We start from the raw sequence: 19,502 nt of genomic DNA on the forward strand, positions 1-19,502 counted from the left end.
GATTTAACAGTATCTCACCTAAATTAGTGTCGCACTACGACGAACAGAAAAGACAGTTTCTCTTTGTTCAGAGTAGGAATGGGGGAAAACCGACGGTGAAACTCTATACAGGTATTTTAGTTACAAATAACCTGTATTTTTTTTATATTTGTATGGTAGTGGTTGCAACAGTTTTATTTTTTTAAAATAACAACAGAGTACAAAACCGGACATCAGTTTGATATTGCAGCGGTACTAAAATTTTTAGTTTTTGCATGACACTTTTTTTAAAAACGAGTAATGTTTATTCCTATTATTTCCACTGCTTTGAAATATTGGATTATTATCGAGAATGAGAAAAGCGATCACTGCGACGTTAATAATGATAACGCCGATAGTTAGAAAAAATGGTTCAAATGGCTCTGAGCACCATGGGACTTAACATCTGAGATCATCAGTCACCTAGAACTTAGAACTGCTTAAACCTAACTAACCTAAGGACACCACACACATCCATGCCCGAGACAGGATTCGAATCTGCGACCGTAGCAGTCGCGCGGTTCCAGACTGAAGCGCCTAGAACCGCTCGGCCACCACGGCCGGCGATAGTTAGAAACGAACAACATGATATAAGATCAAGTACCGTATAGCATTTCTGAGACAGTGTTATTGTACCTGTTACAGTGTAGGGTGGCCTATCAGACGGGGCTTCTAGCCTTCGGAAACGGACAACATGATATGAAAAATAGATTTATGTAACCTTAGTGTCACGCTTTAACACCGGATATTCGGAATGCCCTGATAGTGCATTGAGTGCAAATAGTGAATTTTGAGCAGAGATTCAAAAAGCAGGAGAATACTGACAGTTTTTTATGGTATTCAATCCCCCATTACTTTCCGCGAAAAGCAGCAAAGGGTGGAAGGACTAAGTTTCCTTTTATTTACTTATTTTATTTGATATTTTGATTCTTCGTATCTTGAAACGTATAATGCAAAAGTGTCAGACAGTCTTAGAATTTTTCAATCTTTATTTGGTGTCTTCGTTTATTGCTTAAAATAACTGCAATAAAAAACTAAGCATCGATTATTTCAGAAACGGATTATTTTATGTGGTTTCGACAGTAAAACTGGAGAGGATAAAAACGGAATTACCTAAAACCGGTTGTTTCAGCGGTAACTGCCATACCTAATTCACAAGATGCTGTTATTCCGCAACTGTATTCAACTAATGAAAGGCCTCTTGCTTGGTTGGTTCAAATGACTAAGCACTATGGGACTTAATATCCGAGGTCATCAGTCCCCTAGACTTAGAACTACTTAAACCTAACGACATCACACACATCTATGCCCGAGGCAGGATTCGAACCTGCGACCGTAGCAGTAGCGCCGTTCCGGACTGAAGCGCCTAGAACTACTCAACCACAGCGGCCGGCTCTTGATCTGTTAATGGGTTCCTTATTAAGTTCACGGCCAGTTTCGGCCTTTACAGTCAGGCCATTTTCAAGTGGACGTGAAACCGCTCTTATTAGAGCATAATACGATGCATATCTAAATGTTTTACATAACAGGAGATGAGAAACGAAGCTTACGTATCCATAGTGTAAGTGCGGGAAGAATGTATAACTTACGTTGAGCTTTTAATAAGCAACATAAAACGATAAAAAACTAAAAAGTTTAAAAGTTATTTACCCAATGACATTGTGAGGAAAGAAGTTCCTTCGCTTTTTTGCTTTTAATGTTTCGAAATGCTCCGTTTTTTTACTCACACTAGCCCATTTCTCTCACGGTATCATTGGGAATATAGCTTTTTAAATCCATCAACTCTTTACTTTTTTATCGTTTCACGTTACTTGTCAACAGCGTAATGTAAGTTATACACTGATTCTGTACTTGTACAATAAATATGAAAGCTTCTTTTTTCCATCCCCTGTTACGAAACTATTTACATATCCATCGTACTACGGATGAACAATGGCAGTTTCAGATCTGCTTGAAATTGGATTGATTGTAAAGGTCGCAACCGGTCTTGGAGTTTCTAGAATGAAATTTTCACTCTACAGCGGAGTGTGCGCTATATGAAACTTCCTGGCAGATTAAAACTGTGTGCCGGACCGAGACTCGAACTCGGGACCTTTGCCTTTCGCGGGCCAGTGCTCTACCAACTGAACTACCCAAGCACGACTCACGCCCCGTCCTCACAGCTTTAATTCCGCCAGTACCTCGTCTCCTACCTTCTGTGAAGTTTGGAAGGTAGGAGACGAGGTACTGGCGGAATTAAAGCTGTGAGGACGGGGCGTGAGTCGTGCTTGGGTAGCTCAGTTGGTAGAGCACTTGCCCGCGAAAGGCAAAGGTCCCGAGTTCGAGTCTCGGTCCGGTAAACAGTTTTAATCTGCCAGGAAGTTTCGATCTTGGAGTTAATAAAGTACCTATTAACAAAAGAAGAGACTTTTCGTTAATTGGATGGAGAAACATTTAGATTCAAGGGCAGGGTCTGTACCACGGCACATTAAAATAATGGAGAAGTAACAATCGAACAACAACAAATTCAACATAACCTCAGTGTCTGGAGGACATCATAGGTATGTAAGCAAAGGACGAAACGAAAGGGAAGTACGGCTATGCTACACTCAGTTATAAAACTTTTAAAAAAGGTACTTTGGGTATTAACTGGTATTGTTATTTTCTGAGTAACCGTATTGGCTACGTGGACTTGTGTTAAAAGAATGAACACCATTATAGCAGTCAAATGAAGCATTACCCTACTGCCTTAGAACTTTTTTCGCGAGTGATATAAAATGAAGACACAAAGCTACGTAAAATGATGTAACAAATAATTGATCAACTTACACCCGGGAGTTGGATAAGTGAGCGTTACTTACTCAGAGTGGTCGACCAGCTGAGTGCTGGTACTTCTCATCCCGTGATGTCTAGAGGTAAAATGGCATTTCCCTGCTCATCTTAACTCCTCTGCAGGTAGGAGAAGGGGAGAAAGGAACGATTGTCATCTTTGTTACTGCGCGCTTAACAAGATGTGGCCTAGGAGACAATAGGACATACACGTGGCCATAAAGGCGCTGTGTGGAGCAAGCTATGCAAGCCAGCAAGAGGCAGTTACCCTGTGGACAGTTTTGCCCTTTCACGACGGCAACTAGCCACCTGGCAGGCGGCTGTGCGCCGCAGGAGTGTTGCGAAATTCGATGGAACAGGGCCACATTGTCCTGAGCTTTCTCTGTTGGCAATTTACGCAGTGCAAAGTAAACACACCGTCACCAGAAGCTTTCCCGCATACTCAATTAATAGCCAGCGAATTATGACAGAACAGCCCTTATCGACAACTGCTTGAACACTTTTTGAAAATTAAAAAATGCAATAATAATTGGAAGACTCAATAATAAAATCCGCCGGCCGAAGTGGCCGTGCGGTTAAAGGCGCTGCAGTCTGGAACCGCAAGACCGCTACGGTCGCAGGTTCGAATCCTGCCTCGGGCATGGATGTTTGTGATGTCCTTAGGTTAGTTAGGTTTAACTAGTTCTAAGTTCTAGGGGACTAATGACCTCAGCAGTTGAGTCCCATAGTGCTCAGAACCATTTGAACCATAAAATCCGTCTTGTAATTTTTCGTAGTGTTTTATCACCCTAATGTACATTTCAACGGCACAGCTTCATTATTACGGCTTCAATTACTATGTAAAAGCCTTCACTTGCGATGTCAACGAGCCAGGAAAGCGTAGCTGCGAGTTTCTCTGATTTCTTCAGTATTTGCCATCACAACGAAACAACTCCCACTTGTTCAGTATACACAGATTTTAAAGATGACAAGTGTGTATGTTGAGCATGTGACAGCTGCTTCATTGTGATGTATACAGGGTGTTACAAAAAGGTATGGCCAAACTTTCAGGAAACATTCCTCACACACAAAGAAAGAAAATATGTTATGTAGACATGTGTCCGGAAACGCTTACTTTCCATGTTAGAGCTCATTTTATTACTTCTCTTCAAATCACATTACTCATGGAATGGAAACACACAGCAACAGAACGTACCAGCGTGACTTCAAACACTTTGTTACAGGAAATGTTCAAAATGTCCTCCGTTAGCGAGGATACATGCATCCACCCTCCGTCGCATGGAATCGCTGATGCGCTGATGCAGCCCTGGAGAATGGCGTCCATAATACGAGCACGAAGAGTCTCTACATTTGGTACCGGGGATGCGTAGACAAGAGCTTTCAAATGCCCCCAAACATTACCTTCCTTCAATTGGACCACCTGGCGGTGAATCGAGGAAGTACAGTACATACTGACGAAACTAAAATGAGCTCTAACATGGAAATTAAGCGTTTCCGGACACATGTCCACATAACATCTTTTCTTTATTTGTGTGTGAGGAATGTTTCCTAAAAGTTTGGCCGTACCTTTTTTTAACACCCTATATATATATATATATATATATATATATATATATATAGGGTGTTGAAAAAAGGTACGCCAACACACCACACGCTGCTCCCAGAAAGCGCCTCCATTCCTCTGCATTTTGTTCTCGGCTCCTCCAGATGTCTGCAGTCTCCAGGGTTGCGAGATCCTCCGCCACGTCGTCCATTCAGCGCTGCCTTGGTCGTTCTATGGGGCATCTGGTGTTTAGTTTCTCCTCAAATGCTTTCTTCGCCTGTCTTTCTTCTGGCGTCGGGTTGCATGGTCTTCCCACTGGATTTTTTTTTCCTCTTCAGCTTCTGCAGTTGCTTGTTGCATCAAGAGGTAGATTTCCTCAGTGCTTCACCTTCTCCATATCACTGTGTTTATAGATTCTCATCTTAGTATTCGCTGATAGAGATTTTGAGCTGAGCGTTTCCCTGAGGAATACATGCATTTCATTCCCACTGCTGTTCTTTCCCTGAGGTCCATTTTTATGTTATTATTGCTGGTAAACCAAGATCCCAAATATTTGAACTGGTGATCTTCTTTGAACCTCATGCCATCTGTCAAGAAATTTTTGCTGCTCCTGTCTTCTTCCTAATTGCAAGAACTCCTTTTTATCTTGATTCACCTTTAGCCCTACTTTCTGTGCGTAGTTTTCCATTTTCTGGTACATTTCTTTCAACGCTTTGGCAAACTATACCATCTGCATATGCGAGAGAACTGAAATTATCATCCATCTGTACGAGTACTCCAGCCAATTCCTGTTGCCTATACTTCCTTCTTACTTTCTTTAAGCTGACATTGGTTCAAATGGCTCTGAGCACTATGGGACTTAACTTCTGAGGTCATCAGTCCCCTAGAACTTAGAACTACTTAAACCTAACTAACCTGAAGACATCACACACATCCATGCCCGAGGCACGACTCGAACCTGCGACCGTAGCGGTTCCAGGCTGTAGCGCCTAGAACCGATCGGCCACTCCGGCCAGCAAGCTAACATCGAACAGAACACATGTAAGAGCATCCCCTTGTCCGAGGCCTTCACTGTGGTACCACACATAAAATAAACAAACAAAATACACGCGTTTCTGGCCTGTTGACGTATTAATGAAGGACCTTACAGAATAAATTAAAACCTGATGATGAAAAGACACAAACATTTCGTTAAATTTCCATTTATTTCTCTATCAAAGTTTGCCAAGAACAGCCACTTTGCCACAATAGATTTTCACTCTGCTGTGCAGTGTCCACTGATTTGAAGATTGCTAATATATTAAAATTGGCAATGTTAATGGCATTTGGTAATATGTAGTATTCAGCTAAGCCGTTAAACTACAAAATCGCTGTATGTAACACAAAATTTGCGACACGAAGCTGAGTATAAAAGAAGTGATGCTCTTGACGCTAACTTTTTGGTCTTATACTCCTGGACGTATGTCTTGTGACCAGAGGTGCACTCATAGAAGATTTGTAGAGTGTAAAATGAAAACTTACTGAGTTTACGGTTCTGTTCACCCATAAATCATATTTGTACATGCAATGTTTTGGAAAATATAGAGATTTTAAGACGAATGAATCATTTATAGTTGCCTGTATTTCAAGTAAGTTACGTATACGATCTGTGAAACAACGATGAAGAAAAAAGACCGGAGGACTAGCAAATGTGAATTATATTGTGGGGTCCCGTCAAAACAGTATAAGCAGGTAGCGGTTGAAAAGCGCCTTCCGCGAATCGCGTGCTCACCAGCTGAGACTCGGCTGACGTAACCAACGGCCGTCGTTACTAGGCGGTGCCGGAACCGGTCCTGCTGTATCGCTCGTGACGTCACAAGGAGAAGGGTAGGTGTGTTCCAGGACGACGGAGACGTGTCCGCCAGCACGCGTAGCGTTTCTCTACCCACAGACTGCACCAGTGGTCAGAAACTGCCTTGTCTTCTCTGGTCAACATACCCCCTGCACATATCAGTTGATTTCTTTTTTGTCTTCATCAGTCTTCTGACTAGTGTGATGCGCAACACCACGAATTCCACTCCTGTGACAGCCTCTTTATATTCGAGTAGCACTTACACCGAACGTCCTCAACTGTTTGTTGTTTATTTGCACCTTCATCTTTACTCCGAAAACCACTTTTCAGGATGTGTGGTGGAAGGTACTTTTGGCATAACTATTATTTTCGTGACCCTTTTTGCTGTTCGCTTTGCGAATGTTGTGGGACGAACAGCTGTCTGTCGGGTGCTTTAAGATCTCAGCTCTTATTTCTCCGGTTTTCTCTGCTCTTCACTTCGCGATACGTACATGGGATGAAGGAACATACGTTCCTCGCAGTTATGACAGTGAATTTCTCCTTGATGCACAACGCTTTACTTGTAATATCTGCCACTACAGTTTGGTGAGCATTTCCAAACCCGTCTCGCTCTTAGTATACGAACGTGTGGCGAAACGCACCGCTCTTCTTTGGACGTTGTCTATCTATTCTGTTGCCGTGACCTTGTAAGGGTCTCAGACTAACGTGCAGTTCTCAATAATCGTTCTAACAAGAGTTAGTAAGGTACATCTTTCGTGCATGACTTATTTCCTTAAAATTCTTCTAGTTAGTCTCAGTTTCTCTGCAACCAGTTTTTCGCTATCGTTGCACAAAAGGTAATTCAAGACGGTTACAGGTAATTTGTGATTGTTACTGTTTGTAGTGGCTTATCGAAAATTTGGTAATCGAATAGTAGTGAGTCCTTCCGCCTATGTACAATATACGAGTATTTAAGATAAGGATCAGTCAGTTTCTGCCCTACTAAACTCACTCCCTCCCCCCCCACACACACACACCCAGCCTCTTCCAGCATTTCGCTGGTGTTCTGGCGTTGCAATTTACTTACTTACAATGACGTCATCGACGAACATTCTCACAAAGCTACCGACGTTATCTACAAGATCATTTATGTATACTTTGGACAGTAACAACTCTATAACGCCTCCTTGGAGTATTTCCAAAATTACTTTACCTCCTACTATTTCGTCCCATTTTCATTGAATTTTATCTTTTAGAAAGTCCTTAATACAGCCATAAAGCTGGTTCTGTATTCCGTAAGCTCATATTTTGTTCACTCGGCAGCAGTGCGGACATGTACCTAATGTCTCCTATAACCAAGGTACACACACAAACCCAGGTCTCGCTATGCACTGTCCTCTAGTTCATAAAAATTCCTTTTATAATAATATTTTTACTCAAGATACATATGTTTAGTCCTTGTCTCCTTCAGAATCATCGTTGTTGCCACCGTGACATGCAGCCCTGGAAAGCTTCTTTTGCAACAACCATCTGACCCTTTATGTCAACAGTGATATCAAAACGGTGAGCCTAAAGCAATGATTGAATTTGGGAACAAGGAAAAGTATCTCATGTGAGTGTGGCACAGATCTCATGAATAGACAAGGCTGTACGGGTAGGAGTGGCGTCACGGCGAAGAAACCAAGATTTGAGCTGCTAAAACAGTAGTCTCTTTTTAGTTAATTTTGCCGAGTAAATTTTTCGGACTTTTGCAGTTGCACAATAAAAACAACGTGCTAACATCAAGTTTCTGTCAAAAAATCATCACCGGTATGACCTAGAAACTGTGGCTCCAGAAGCCCCCTTAGTGTGGATGGAGGCCTAAATTTTGGAGAGGGGAAAAAAGTTCTCTTCCACAACAAAGTATCTCGTCATACTGCGTTGACTGTTTCACATCCTCTATATTCAAATAATCCTGCTGCATCTTTTTCTCTATCCCCAGATGTCTTTAAGACACCTAGAAAGTGCCAAAATGTTCCGAACAAGTGAAACTGTGTACGAAAACAAGCGTCCTAATAAACGACGATTTTGCAAGGGTGATCGCTGGGCAACTCCTCCTAAATAGTGCGTATCCGAGACACATGGCTACCGCCCTTCTTTCCAAAGAAAGGGAATTCTCTTCTGCGTTCCTCGTTTGTACACTGATTATAGGATGACACAGTCTGTTTCTTACGCCATTGTCCTTGTACTAAGTAATCCTGCTCTGATAGAAAATCAGAACAGAAGCAGATAGCAGTTGTTTACTATGCGGTATCGTATTATATTTTCCTCTATCGTATTCAATGACGCGCAGTGGGTGTTGGCTCCTTGATATATATCTCATCGATAAAAAACAGTTATGAAGAAACAGAAGACATTAGTAGACGTATATGCAGAATCAGTTAAGTGGTAATATTGCTGGTAATGTGTAAACAGAAAATAAGGAAAGAAAAGATTTATGACCCAAATTTCTTGGAAGTTACTGCGTTGGATATGTGAATTTACATCATCTAACAAGCCACAGATTTTCGCAATGAATGATATGAGTAAGGAATGATAGCTGAATGTAATAGATACAGCCCACTCTTTCGTAACGATAGCTTCATAATTTATATAAAACACCAACGCTGTAGCACTGTCGGCGGAAATGTATGCTGGGAAGAATAAAGGTGAATCTTGGAACGACGTGAGTTATCATATTCAGACTATATTAATTTCATGTCCGTTTGTATACCTCCTCGTGAGAGCAAAACGAGGTATAATTGATGACTGTTAGTATACCGTTTTTCATTTGCCCCAAATAGACGTTTACTTCTGAGCACAGCACATCACATTGCTGCTCCCACTGCTAGGTTTACTGTTAATGATAAGATTTGCTTATAACATTGATATAGTCAAAGTGAGGAGGAAGTACAGTCTAACGTGCCCGACATATTGATTGAGAGTAAGTCAAAGAAAGGCGAAAGTCATAAGGAGTAGAGGACATGAGTTTAGCGATAAACTCATAGAAATTGGGGATGAAGTGAAAGAATTATGCTACTTTGGAAGCAAAATAAAGCCCGGCGGACGAAACAAAGGAAAATATAAGCAGCAGATCAGCACAAGCAAATAGGGAATTCCTCGTCAGAGGAAGTCTGCTGGTATTAAATATGGACCACAATTCGGGGAAGAAATTTCTGGAACGGTAGACCTGGAGCTCAGTGTTGTACGGAAAGGAACTGACTACGGGAAACCGTAAAAGAAGAGAATCGAAGCGTTTGAGATGCAACCAGTCCACTTACTTTTTAACATATGAAAATGACGCACAACAGTGCAAATGTTGACGGTATGCGTTGCGCATCTTGCTTTGAAGCAAACTTTTTCCACTCACGCGTGGCTCTTGCTGCCGACAACAGTAATGTCAACTTCTGTCTACGCCCTCAAGCTTGCTTTTAGCACTGCTCCGTTAAGTCTCGGGTTTGTTTTTCCGATAGTGTTAGTTGCATGTTAACACTGATACAGAGCGGTAGGGGCAGATGTATTGATGAAGCGTAGGTCTCCTTTGTCGATTCACTGAATGCAGTGTATGAGCGGAGAGCGCGTGGGCTGAGCTGTTCCTGCAGAGAGAGCAACTTTATCGCAGTACTTCTGCATCTGTACATCGGGGCCCTCGAGAAACTGGTTCTTTCCGTGTTAGAATGATGGCATATTACATCATTTCCATTTATATAAAGGCATTTTCACAGAACAAATGTGAGAGGGGTAACAACCTGAATAAATCATCGGTGGAGCTCTCGTTCACCTTGTATATTTATTGCGTAAAGTTAAATGCGACGACTTTCCTGATCCTGGGTTAGAGTTATTGGATGTCTAGCCCCAGACAGGGGACACCATATCTGAACACCTTAGCGAGCCTCTCACGAGAGCTGCATCCCAGCATCGTTGGCGACTATAAGAGCGCTTGTCAAGTTTGATCGTGTATCCACAGAAGATTACGAGCGTTCACAGCATCCAAAATACAGCTTACCGACGAGATTGTGGCATTGTCATTGAGACACTATTCCGAAAGACTCGACGATCGCAGATTGTAAAAGATACGGTAGCTTACTGGAGTTGCAGAGATCTCGATAGGCTGTGACCCAGCTGAGTGCTGCGTCTGTTACCCATGGACCAAAAGCGCATATTGCTTAAATGTGTTTAGACGTGTTCAGACGCAACTGAAATCGAGTTGCTCCGACGTTTCGTGGGAGTAGCAGAAAAAATGGATTCTCCTAGACGTGTGAGAAATCGAAACGCTGGAAAAAGGTGAAAGTATTTGAAAGAGAGTAAACCTGGTTTCACCTTCAGTGTGGTGCGTACAGACTACCACCACATGAAAGATTATTAGGTCGCATAGTTGTATCAAGCCTTTAGATTTTTTTACTTGTTTCCACACAAGCTAAGTACATACATCAGATATAGTTTTCCAAATCCCCTTCTTATATGGTGGAAGTCAGCACATACTTCACCGGTTACAACAATCGTAGCTGACCTTGCTTGTATCTTTGTTGTACAAAGTAGGGCAAAGAGAAATTACCTTTACTCTCAGTAGCGTAGGCTTATCTTCTTTGTCACATCTCGTATGACGACGGAGCTTGGCACGAGACCGCACGTGGCGGTGTTTCCGTCGCGATGGCAGATTCTGCCCGCCTTTACTTTCGATTTTTTTCATTTCTCGGGTACTTCTGCCAAAAAGTTTCGAAGTCATCATTAACAAGCACTGTATGAGTTTGTCTTTTCAGTGCTTTCGAATGCCTTTCAAAAAAAAAAAGTACAACGTGCTATTAAAAAAATACGTATTTGCTTCAATTACTCGATTGATATAATTGTTAAATAGATTAAATACGCAACAAAATTGTGCCTCGCTCTGCGTACTATCTACCATATGCCGAAACGCTCGTCTGGGTCTCTCGAACGATTCACGAAATAAAAGGGATGCAAGTTTGTGCTGATTCGCTCTGTATATTGTGAACAGGCCCTGAAACACTCTCTTGAGGCGCCCTAGTAATTACCTTTACATTAGTCGAGTTTGTTTTGTTCTCACTGATTCACAAGGAGGGCGTCAACACGGCCAACCGATTCAGCTCAAATTTAGCGGCTGTCTGTCGTCCCTCGTAACGAATTCGCAGCAGTATCACTCAGAATTTTTTTCATACAACGGGGCTTAAAATTTTAATTCTCTACTAATATACGTCGTTTGAGAAATTTATTTGCCTACCCTCGTTATAACCCTTATTGATAACCTTATTAACCCTCCAAATTTGATACGAGAAAAAATAGAAATAAAAACAATTGCAGAATGCATTTGAGGCTCGAAGACAGGTTGTCTGCTCCCCAGCCAAATGCCGTGTCGCTATACCAGCGACAGTTTCGTTGAAAGTGGTTTACCTTACAGATATACAGGGTGAGTCACGTAAGACTTAACAGCCCCTTTATTCCGGGGGCGATTGCACGTATCGGCATGTTATTTTCGGCGAATCATAGCGGACTATGGGGCACATACGTTAGTACATGCACAATAATCACAATGTTTATATTGACCAAGATAATGAGGCAAGTACAGGTTTTGTAAATGGGACGCTATACTTTTTTTACCATCATTCGAACGCTCTGGAAAAGACGCGTATAGTGATGTACCGCATGTTGCTATTGTGATTCAAACTTTGCTTAAAAGAGGGCGGATGAAGATTTACTTACGTAGCGTACGCAGTGCATACTGCATAGAGCACGGCAACTCGGCCTGCGGATCGCGCGAGGCGTGTTTACGGTCTGCAGCCGCTTACGACCGCCTTGACCTTCAATCGTACAATATTTCCCAGCGTCTTTTAAGCGAAGTTTGAATCACAATAGCAACATGCGTTACATCACTATACGCGTCTTTTCCAGAGCGTTCGAATCATGGTAAAAAAAGTATAGCGTCCCATTTAAAAAACATGTACTTGCCTCATTATCTCGGTCAATATAAACGTTGTGATCATTGAGCATGTACCGAAGTATGTGCCCCATAGTCGGCCATGATTCGCCGAACACCGCTTGTCGATACGTGCAATCGCCAACGGAATAATAGGAGTGTTACGTCTTAAGCGACTCACCCTGTATAAGCGGCAATCCTAACGGTTCCTTTCCTCGACTTCGAAGAAAATACTTGTTTGTGGCCTCGACATACGATAATAGAAAATGCTCAGTTTCCAATTATCTATCGATTCCGTCAGTTTTGAGTCAATTACACATCACGAAATTTAGAGGTGGTTCAAATGGCTCTGAACACTATGGGACTTAACTTCTGAGGTCATCAGTCCCCTAGAACTTAGAACTAGTTAAACCTAACTAACCTAAGGACATCACGACATCCATGCCCGAGACAGGATTCGAACCTGTGACCGTAGAGGTCGCGCGGTTCCAGACTGTAGCGCCTAGAACCGCTCGGCCACTTCGGCCGGCGAAATTTAGAGGTGATTTTCTCAAAAACGGAGGGGAGGGGGGGGGGAGGGGTAGTCAAAATATCTTCTAGTCTTTCATTTTCGGTTGTACGTCAGCGACCTGCAAAATCTGAGCGTAGTCGGTTGGCTGTATCTGAGGCCTTCCCCATGTCAGTGTTAAAATGCTATACTACGGGTCCAAAGGTCACGAATTCGATCACCAGTCAGCCCTATGATTTTTATCTGTCTTATGCCTCTGGCAATATTTGCTATAGTGACCAATCCTGAATTAAATGGTAGTTCAGAGTCCACGTAAAAGTATAAGTCACCCTATAACTGGCTGGGCTAATCAGTCGGACGAAGGCAACAGCATACGACCTCCAATAGGACCATGCCTAGTGAAGCACTAAAGATGTTGGAAGCAACATCGGGTTGGTGACAGCTTTACTTAAGGATTGTGTGTGGTGTGGTGCTGTACTGTAAGGAAGTCCTGGACTCAGCTACTGTCTCTTAAGGAAAGCTGGCCAGGCCCTGTGAGGTAGCGACCTGCCTCTCCAGACGGCGGCAGGACACGTGCGCCGGCTCACGTGCGCCGCCGCTGCGGGGGTTTGGCTGGCCGCGCAGTTACCGCTATCTGAGAGCCGGGGCCAGCGGCCACTCTTATCCGGACACGCCCGTACCCTTGCCGTTTCGTAATCCAACCACGCTCCTGCGAATACACTGAAGTAGCCACAGTCGGTTTATTCCCCACTTACCTGTCCAATCCGAGCCACTACACCTACACTAACTTCTCGGGCATGGATGTATGTGATGTCATTAGGTTATTTAGGTTTAAGTAGTTCTAAGTTCTAGGGAACTGATGACCACAGATGTTAAGTCCCATAGCGCTCAGAGCCATTTGAACCTACACTAACTGATCCACATTAGTGGACATTAGTATAGGGTCTGTCACCCTGGTCCAGTTGATACGCACACAGTGCCATATTTACTCAACTTTGCACTTCAATAGCTGTTGTACATCAGTTTTTCCGAAATGCGTAAGTCTATACTGCTATACAGAGACAAGTTTTCTTTTAAATTAGTTACCAAAAATCTCGAAAAGTTCTTGACCGATTAACTTCAAATTTTTACACGATATTTTAATAAACATTCAGACATACACAGGCTATAAATCTTTAACATACAGGATATAATGGATATAAGTGCAGATATTTCTATTGGTGACAGAGGGATGGTGCACTGAACAAGATTATATCAGTATTTACACTCGGCGGACTAATTAATTATAGTCATTAAAAGTCGTATGTTTTTAAGTTGGTTAGTATCTTCAAGTACAGGTAAGCAAGTCGCAAGAAGAAGACGAATGTTCAAATGTGTGTGAAATCTTATGGGACTTAACTGCTAAGGTCATCAGTCCCTAAGCTTACACACTGCTTAACCTAAATTATCCTAAGGACAAACACACACACACCCATGCCCTAGGGAGGACTCGAACCTCCGCCGGGACCAGCCGCACAGTCCATGACTGCAGCGCCACAAACCGCTCGGCTAATCCCGCGCGGCAGAACAAGACATTAAATTTTATTTTCGCCTGGGCAGCAGGTCAGAAGTATGGACGCAAAACGGGAAATCTATACTGACAGGCGCAGTCCACTTTATGGTGCAGTACAACCGTGCAGAAATCATGCGCCGCGCTGTTTAAGGGGGGGGGGGGGGGGGGCTTGTCACTGTTGGTGCGGCTCCCTCCGTCGGAGATTCGAGTCCTCCCTCGAGCATGTGTGTGTGTGTGTGTGTGTGTGTGTGTGTGTGTGTGTGTGTGTGTGTGTGCGCGCGTGTGTGTGTGTGTGCGTGTGCGTGTGTGTGTGCGTGTGTGTGTGCGTGTGTTTTGTCCTTAGTGTAAGTTAGTTTACGTCAGATTAAGTAGTGTGATAGTCCTACAGACCGATGACCTCAGCAGTTTGATCCCACAGGAACTTACCACAAATTTCAATTTCAGTTTCAACATCAGCTCATGATGTTTGTGACGCGTTTGTGGGAAGGCTGTTCGATGAAGAGAAAAACCAACAAACACACTAGCGTAAGTATATTAAGGTACACACACAAAAATATTTGCACTGGTACCCATTACACCATCATAAGACAGGCTATATATTTTTTTAAATAACTGCTGTATTTTTGGCTTGTGATTATGATGTTACTATCGAATCTGAATCCTCCAAAACTTCGCAGTCCTGCCCATTCGCAGATTAAAGATATGTGGAATCCTCCCACTGGAATTGCTGCCGTAACTCAAGTCCAATCAAGGTTTCGTTTTCAATAACAATAGGCAAGACTTACGGTCAGAAGAAGGGTACAAGGGGAGTTAGAAGAAACTGACATACAGAGGGGAGAGAGAGAGAGAGAGAGAGAGAGAGAGAAAGAGAGAGAGAGAGAGAGACGAAGGGAGGGGGGGGGGGGGGGAGAGAAGAGTTATAACGCATACACAGTTCCCATACATATTCGGCAATTGCGAAGCATTGCTTGATTCGCTAATTGTTTAATAAAATTTGTTGCATGTGATTCTTCATCCCACCATCTTGGACCCTTTTTCTTTGTATGATAACTAATTGTGTAATAAACAGCAACACATTTTTGATCGTAATCATCCAGTATATTCATGAATTAAATTGGAACAATAATGAACTACAAAACTGTTACAAGACTGACTTACAAGAACTGAAATAAGACAGATAATGTGGCTTCTGCAGCGTCGCTTGTCTAACAATTTAACTATCACATTCATAATTCCGTATTGTTACTTAAGCGTTATCGTAAAAATAGAACTGAATTTATACAAGTTATACATATTTAAAATTGGAGAATGAGAAAATAATTTCTTCGATTGGTTGTGTTCATTACGCAAATAAAACACGTAAAATTACATAAACTTTAGTTCATTGACAATGCCTTTTTAATTAGTCAACAAATAACTAAAAAATTACTCCCGATCGAAAGGTTCTAACCTATTTTAAATATTCGTTTATTAAATTCTTTCCACTGAACTAATAACTTTTAACAGAGTAAAATTGTGATGTCTTCATTCTAGGAATACTTGCGTTCTGAAAGTTACCTCATGTGCGTAGGAAACTATCTAAACATATCAACTCAATTACAGTCAATATAGTTCAATTACACATACAAATAAATTTAGTTGGTGTTCACAGTATAATACACGACATTGAGTATCAAGTATTCCAGAATCGTTAAATTCTACTAACAACACAACGCTCTCCCCCTCCTTTTACACGGCAGAGTCAGCCTCCTAGTGGTCAGTTCCATAATACATAGAGGTGCCTTGGTACTTTTCATCAGTGTACATCGGTACTTCGCAATTAACCACATGTTGCGTGTGAAGGGTACTATCCCTAATGACCTCGACATTTACGAAACGTTTAGGTACAGTTTGCTTTCTTTTCCCAGCATTCCATCATCAACGGATTGCGCGATGAGGACAAACTCGTCTTCTTGACAGCGGTAGCTCCAATTTTCTCGTAGACAACCAAATGAGAACATACTGGCCACCTAACTGGCGGCCAGGGCAGAACGGTACGACGTGCCGTGAACGGAGGGGACGGTACCAGGGTAAGAACAAACCGAATAAAGGGAAAGAGGTCTCAAAAACCGCCACCGTGGCCTCGGATCCGTAGCAGTGCTCTACCAATCCGAAACGGAGTTCAAATGAACGCCATCATTCAGTTTTCAATGAGGTCACAGAGACAGGCTTTCCGAATGCAATGAGTAATGGAATGAAATAAGGTAGGATATATTTTAAGGAACATTACAGTGCAATAACGTATAAAAACCGTGTCAATGCTAAATAAAGTTCGACGAATATTTCTAATTGCCATATGAACGAGCAGTTTGTCTCTCACGTACAGAATTGAAAAGAACGTGACAAGGGGTTAGGAACTACTACTGTAGAAGAATAAAGACAGAAGTATTGTGGCTCGCAGAAGAAATACGTGGACAGAAGATGACGTGCGACCCTGCAAGAAACTCAAGTTGTCTGGTAATTGGCGAACGTCTTTGCCCCGCCCGGACGGGCTCTGTCAACAGCCGCCGTCACAGAACCGGATCGAACGGGATTTACTGCTCGATTGCTGAGCAGATGCCAAGGCCGGAGCACGCATGTCAGACACAGACGACCACGACGAAATACATGCCACTCGAATGCTGCCTCCGCCCCGACTCTTCATTTGCGTCCACGCCAATAGTTTCAATAGTTTTTTTTTTTTTTTTTGAGGCACCCATTTTCCATTATGCCTAGAATCCATCAACGGCCGCCATTTCAGACACTGTTGCTACACCTATTATCAAAACTCGTGAAACGCTCCCAATAACAGCATGCCAACATACACAGCAACGTGTTCCTGTCTTCGAACATTCACTAAGATCTTTGATAGATCTTTTAAGAAAGCTGAAACCACTCTCTAATAAAAGACGTCATAAATATACTCCGCAACAACGTCAACTTTTTTTTCACGAAGAAACTTGGACAAATTTGACAATTTATTACGGACACACGCAAAAAATAACGATTTTAAAAGAAAAAATATCACCAGTTGCACTATTTAGTGATTTGTCCAGACATATGTGTGTGACAGTCATAATCTCTCATTCGAGGTATTATGCTTTTCTAAGAATGAGGGCCATATAATTACTAAAAGAAACAGATACAAAAAAACTATGCTAAATATTTTACTCATTTTGTTCGAAACAGCCACGAATGTAGCAATTCAGGCGCCTGCGCATGCAAATTCCTCCTGTCAGAAACAAATAACTGTTTTAAATCAAACACCTTGTCATTTCGGGCTCTGCATATCCATCTCCAAACGTTCTAGATTCTAAGGCTGCTACATGCATCCTACCATAGACTGTCAAGTGCCCTTTTAACAAAATTGAGTACGTACAAAATTACCATCAGAATAGATGTGGGTTCACAAGAAATCCATACTTCCCAAGCCATCTCATAGTACAGGGAATTTCGGGTACCACCATCACTTCGCCGCTTTCCTGTTACACTCGCGAATGGTGCACGGACGAAACAACCACGTGAAAGCCTCCGTATGAGTACGAATTTCTCTGATTTTACCGACATGGGCACTTCGTAAAATTTATATAGAAAGAAGAAATATATTGCTTGGTTTTTCCTCAGAACATGTTTCAGCGCGCGTCCCAGTTACTTATGAAATCAGCGCGGTAAGACGGATCGACATGGAGAAGTGTCAGAAAGAAGCTATTGTGTTTTGACCACGCTGTGGATGAATTCGCACGTTTTGTTTGTGAAGCCCTATTAATGCAGACTGTCCAACGTGTCTCCGAGGAATAGTGTATCACTCAGTCGTATGACATGGCATACGAATAATGACCGTAAAAAGATCCCGACCAACAGACTGGATAAGAGGATCACGCCATGTCATTGACAGTAGATTTCAAAACCGAAACGAATTGCTGCTTTCAATGATTGCAGGTCCATCTCAACCAGTTTCCGAACGGACATTGCGAAGGAAACTATATGCAGTTGTCGGGTATCGCGCAAAAGACCAATGCTCGCAGCGCCAGATAATATTCTATATCTTCGGTGAGCCAAATAACACGCAAACTGGACAGGAGCTGACGGGAGACTTGTAGCGTGGCTCACAGAGTCGCGATTTCGCCTCCTTTAGACTGATACAAGAAATTATTCAGGTAGTGAAGGGAGACTGGAATTCGTCAGTAGGAAAAGGGACAGAAGGAAACATAGTGGGTGAATATGGATTGGGGCTAAGAAATGAAAGAGGAAGCCGTCTGGTAGAATTTTGCACAGAGCATAACTTAATCATAGCTAATACTTGGTACAAGAATCATGAAAGAAGGTTGTATACCTGGAAGAATCCTGGAGATACTAAAAGGTATCAGATAGATTATATAATGGTAAGACACAGATTTAGGAACCAGGTTTTAAATTGTAAGACATTTCTAGGGGCAGATGTGGACTCTGACCACAATCTATTGGTTATGAACTGTAGATTAAAACTGAAGAAACTGCAAAAAGGTGGGAATTTAAGGAGATGGGACCTGGATAAACTGAAAGAACCAGAGATTGTACAGAGTTTCGGGGAGGGCATAAGGGAACAATTGACAGGAATGGGGGAAAGAAATACAGTAGAAAAAGAATGTGTAGCATTGAGGGATGAAATAGTGAAGGCAGCAGAGGATCAAATAGGTTGAAAGACGAGGGCTAGTAGAAACCCTTGGGTAACAGAAGAAATATTGAATTTAATTGATGAAAGGAGAAAATACAAAAATGCAGTAAATGAAGCGGGCAAAAAGGAATACAAACGTCTCAAAAATGAGATCGACAGGAAGTGCAAAACGGCTAAGCAGGCATGGCTAGAGAACAAATGTAAGGATGTAGAGGCTTATCTCACTAGGGGTAAAATAGATACTGCCTACAGGAAAATTAAAGTGACCTTTGGAGAAAGGAGAACCACTTGCATGAATATCAAGAGCTCAGATGGAAACCCAGTTCTAAGCAAAGAAGGGAAAGCAGAAAGATGGAAGGAGTATATAGAGGGTCTATACAAGGGCAATGCACTTGAGGACAATATTATGGAAATGGAAGAGGATGTAGATGAAGATGAAATGGGAGATATGACACTGCGTAAAGAGTTTGACAGAGCGCTGAAAGACCTGAGTCGAAACAAGGCCCCCGGAGTAGACAACATTCCATTAGAACTACTGACAGCCTTGGGAGAGCCAGTCCTGACAAAACTCTACCATCTGGTGAGCAAGATGTATGAGACAGGCCAAATACCCTCAGACTTCAAGAAGAATATAATAATTCCAA

At 42.3% G+C, this 19,502-nt stretch overlaps 1 protein-coding gene and 1 non-coding gene across 2 annotated transcripts in view; one reads left to right on the top strand and one right to left on the bottom strand.

Moving 5' to 3' along the window:
* The window catches only part of LOC124802605 (phosphoenolpyruvate carboxykinase [GTP]-like), a 140,012-nt gene that overhangs the window by 43,531 nt on the left and 76,979 nt on the right, over nt 1-19,502 (bottom strand). The window lies entirely within an intron of this gene.
* Nucleotides 2,283-2,357, top strand: Trnas-cga. Its single transcript has one exon. It is a non-coding gene; the product is annotated as a tRNA-Ser (tRNA).

The sequence above is a fragment of the Schistocerca piceifrons genome, chromosome 6 (genome assembly GCF_021461385.2).
Source record: "Schistocerca piceifrons isolate TAMUIC-IGC-003096 chromosome 6, iqSchPice1.1, whole genome shotgun sequence".
In the NCBI taxonomy this organism is placed as follows: Eukaryota; Metazoa; Arthropoda; class Insecta; order Orthoptera; family Acrididae; genus Schistocerca; species Schistocerca piceifrons.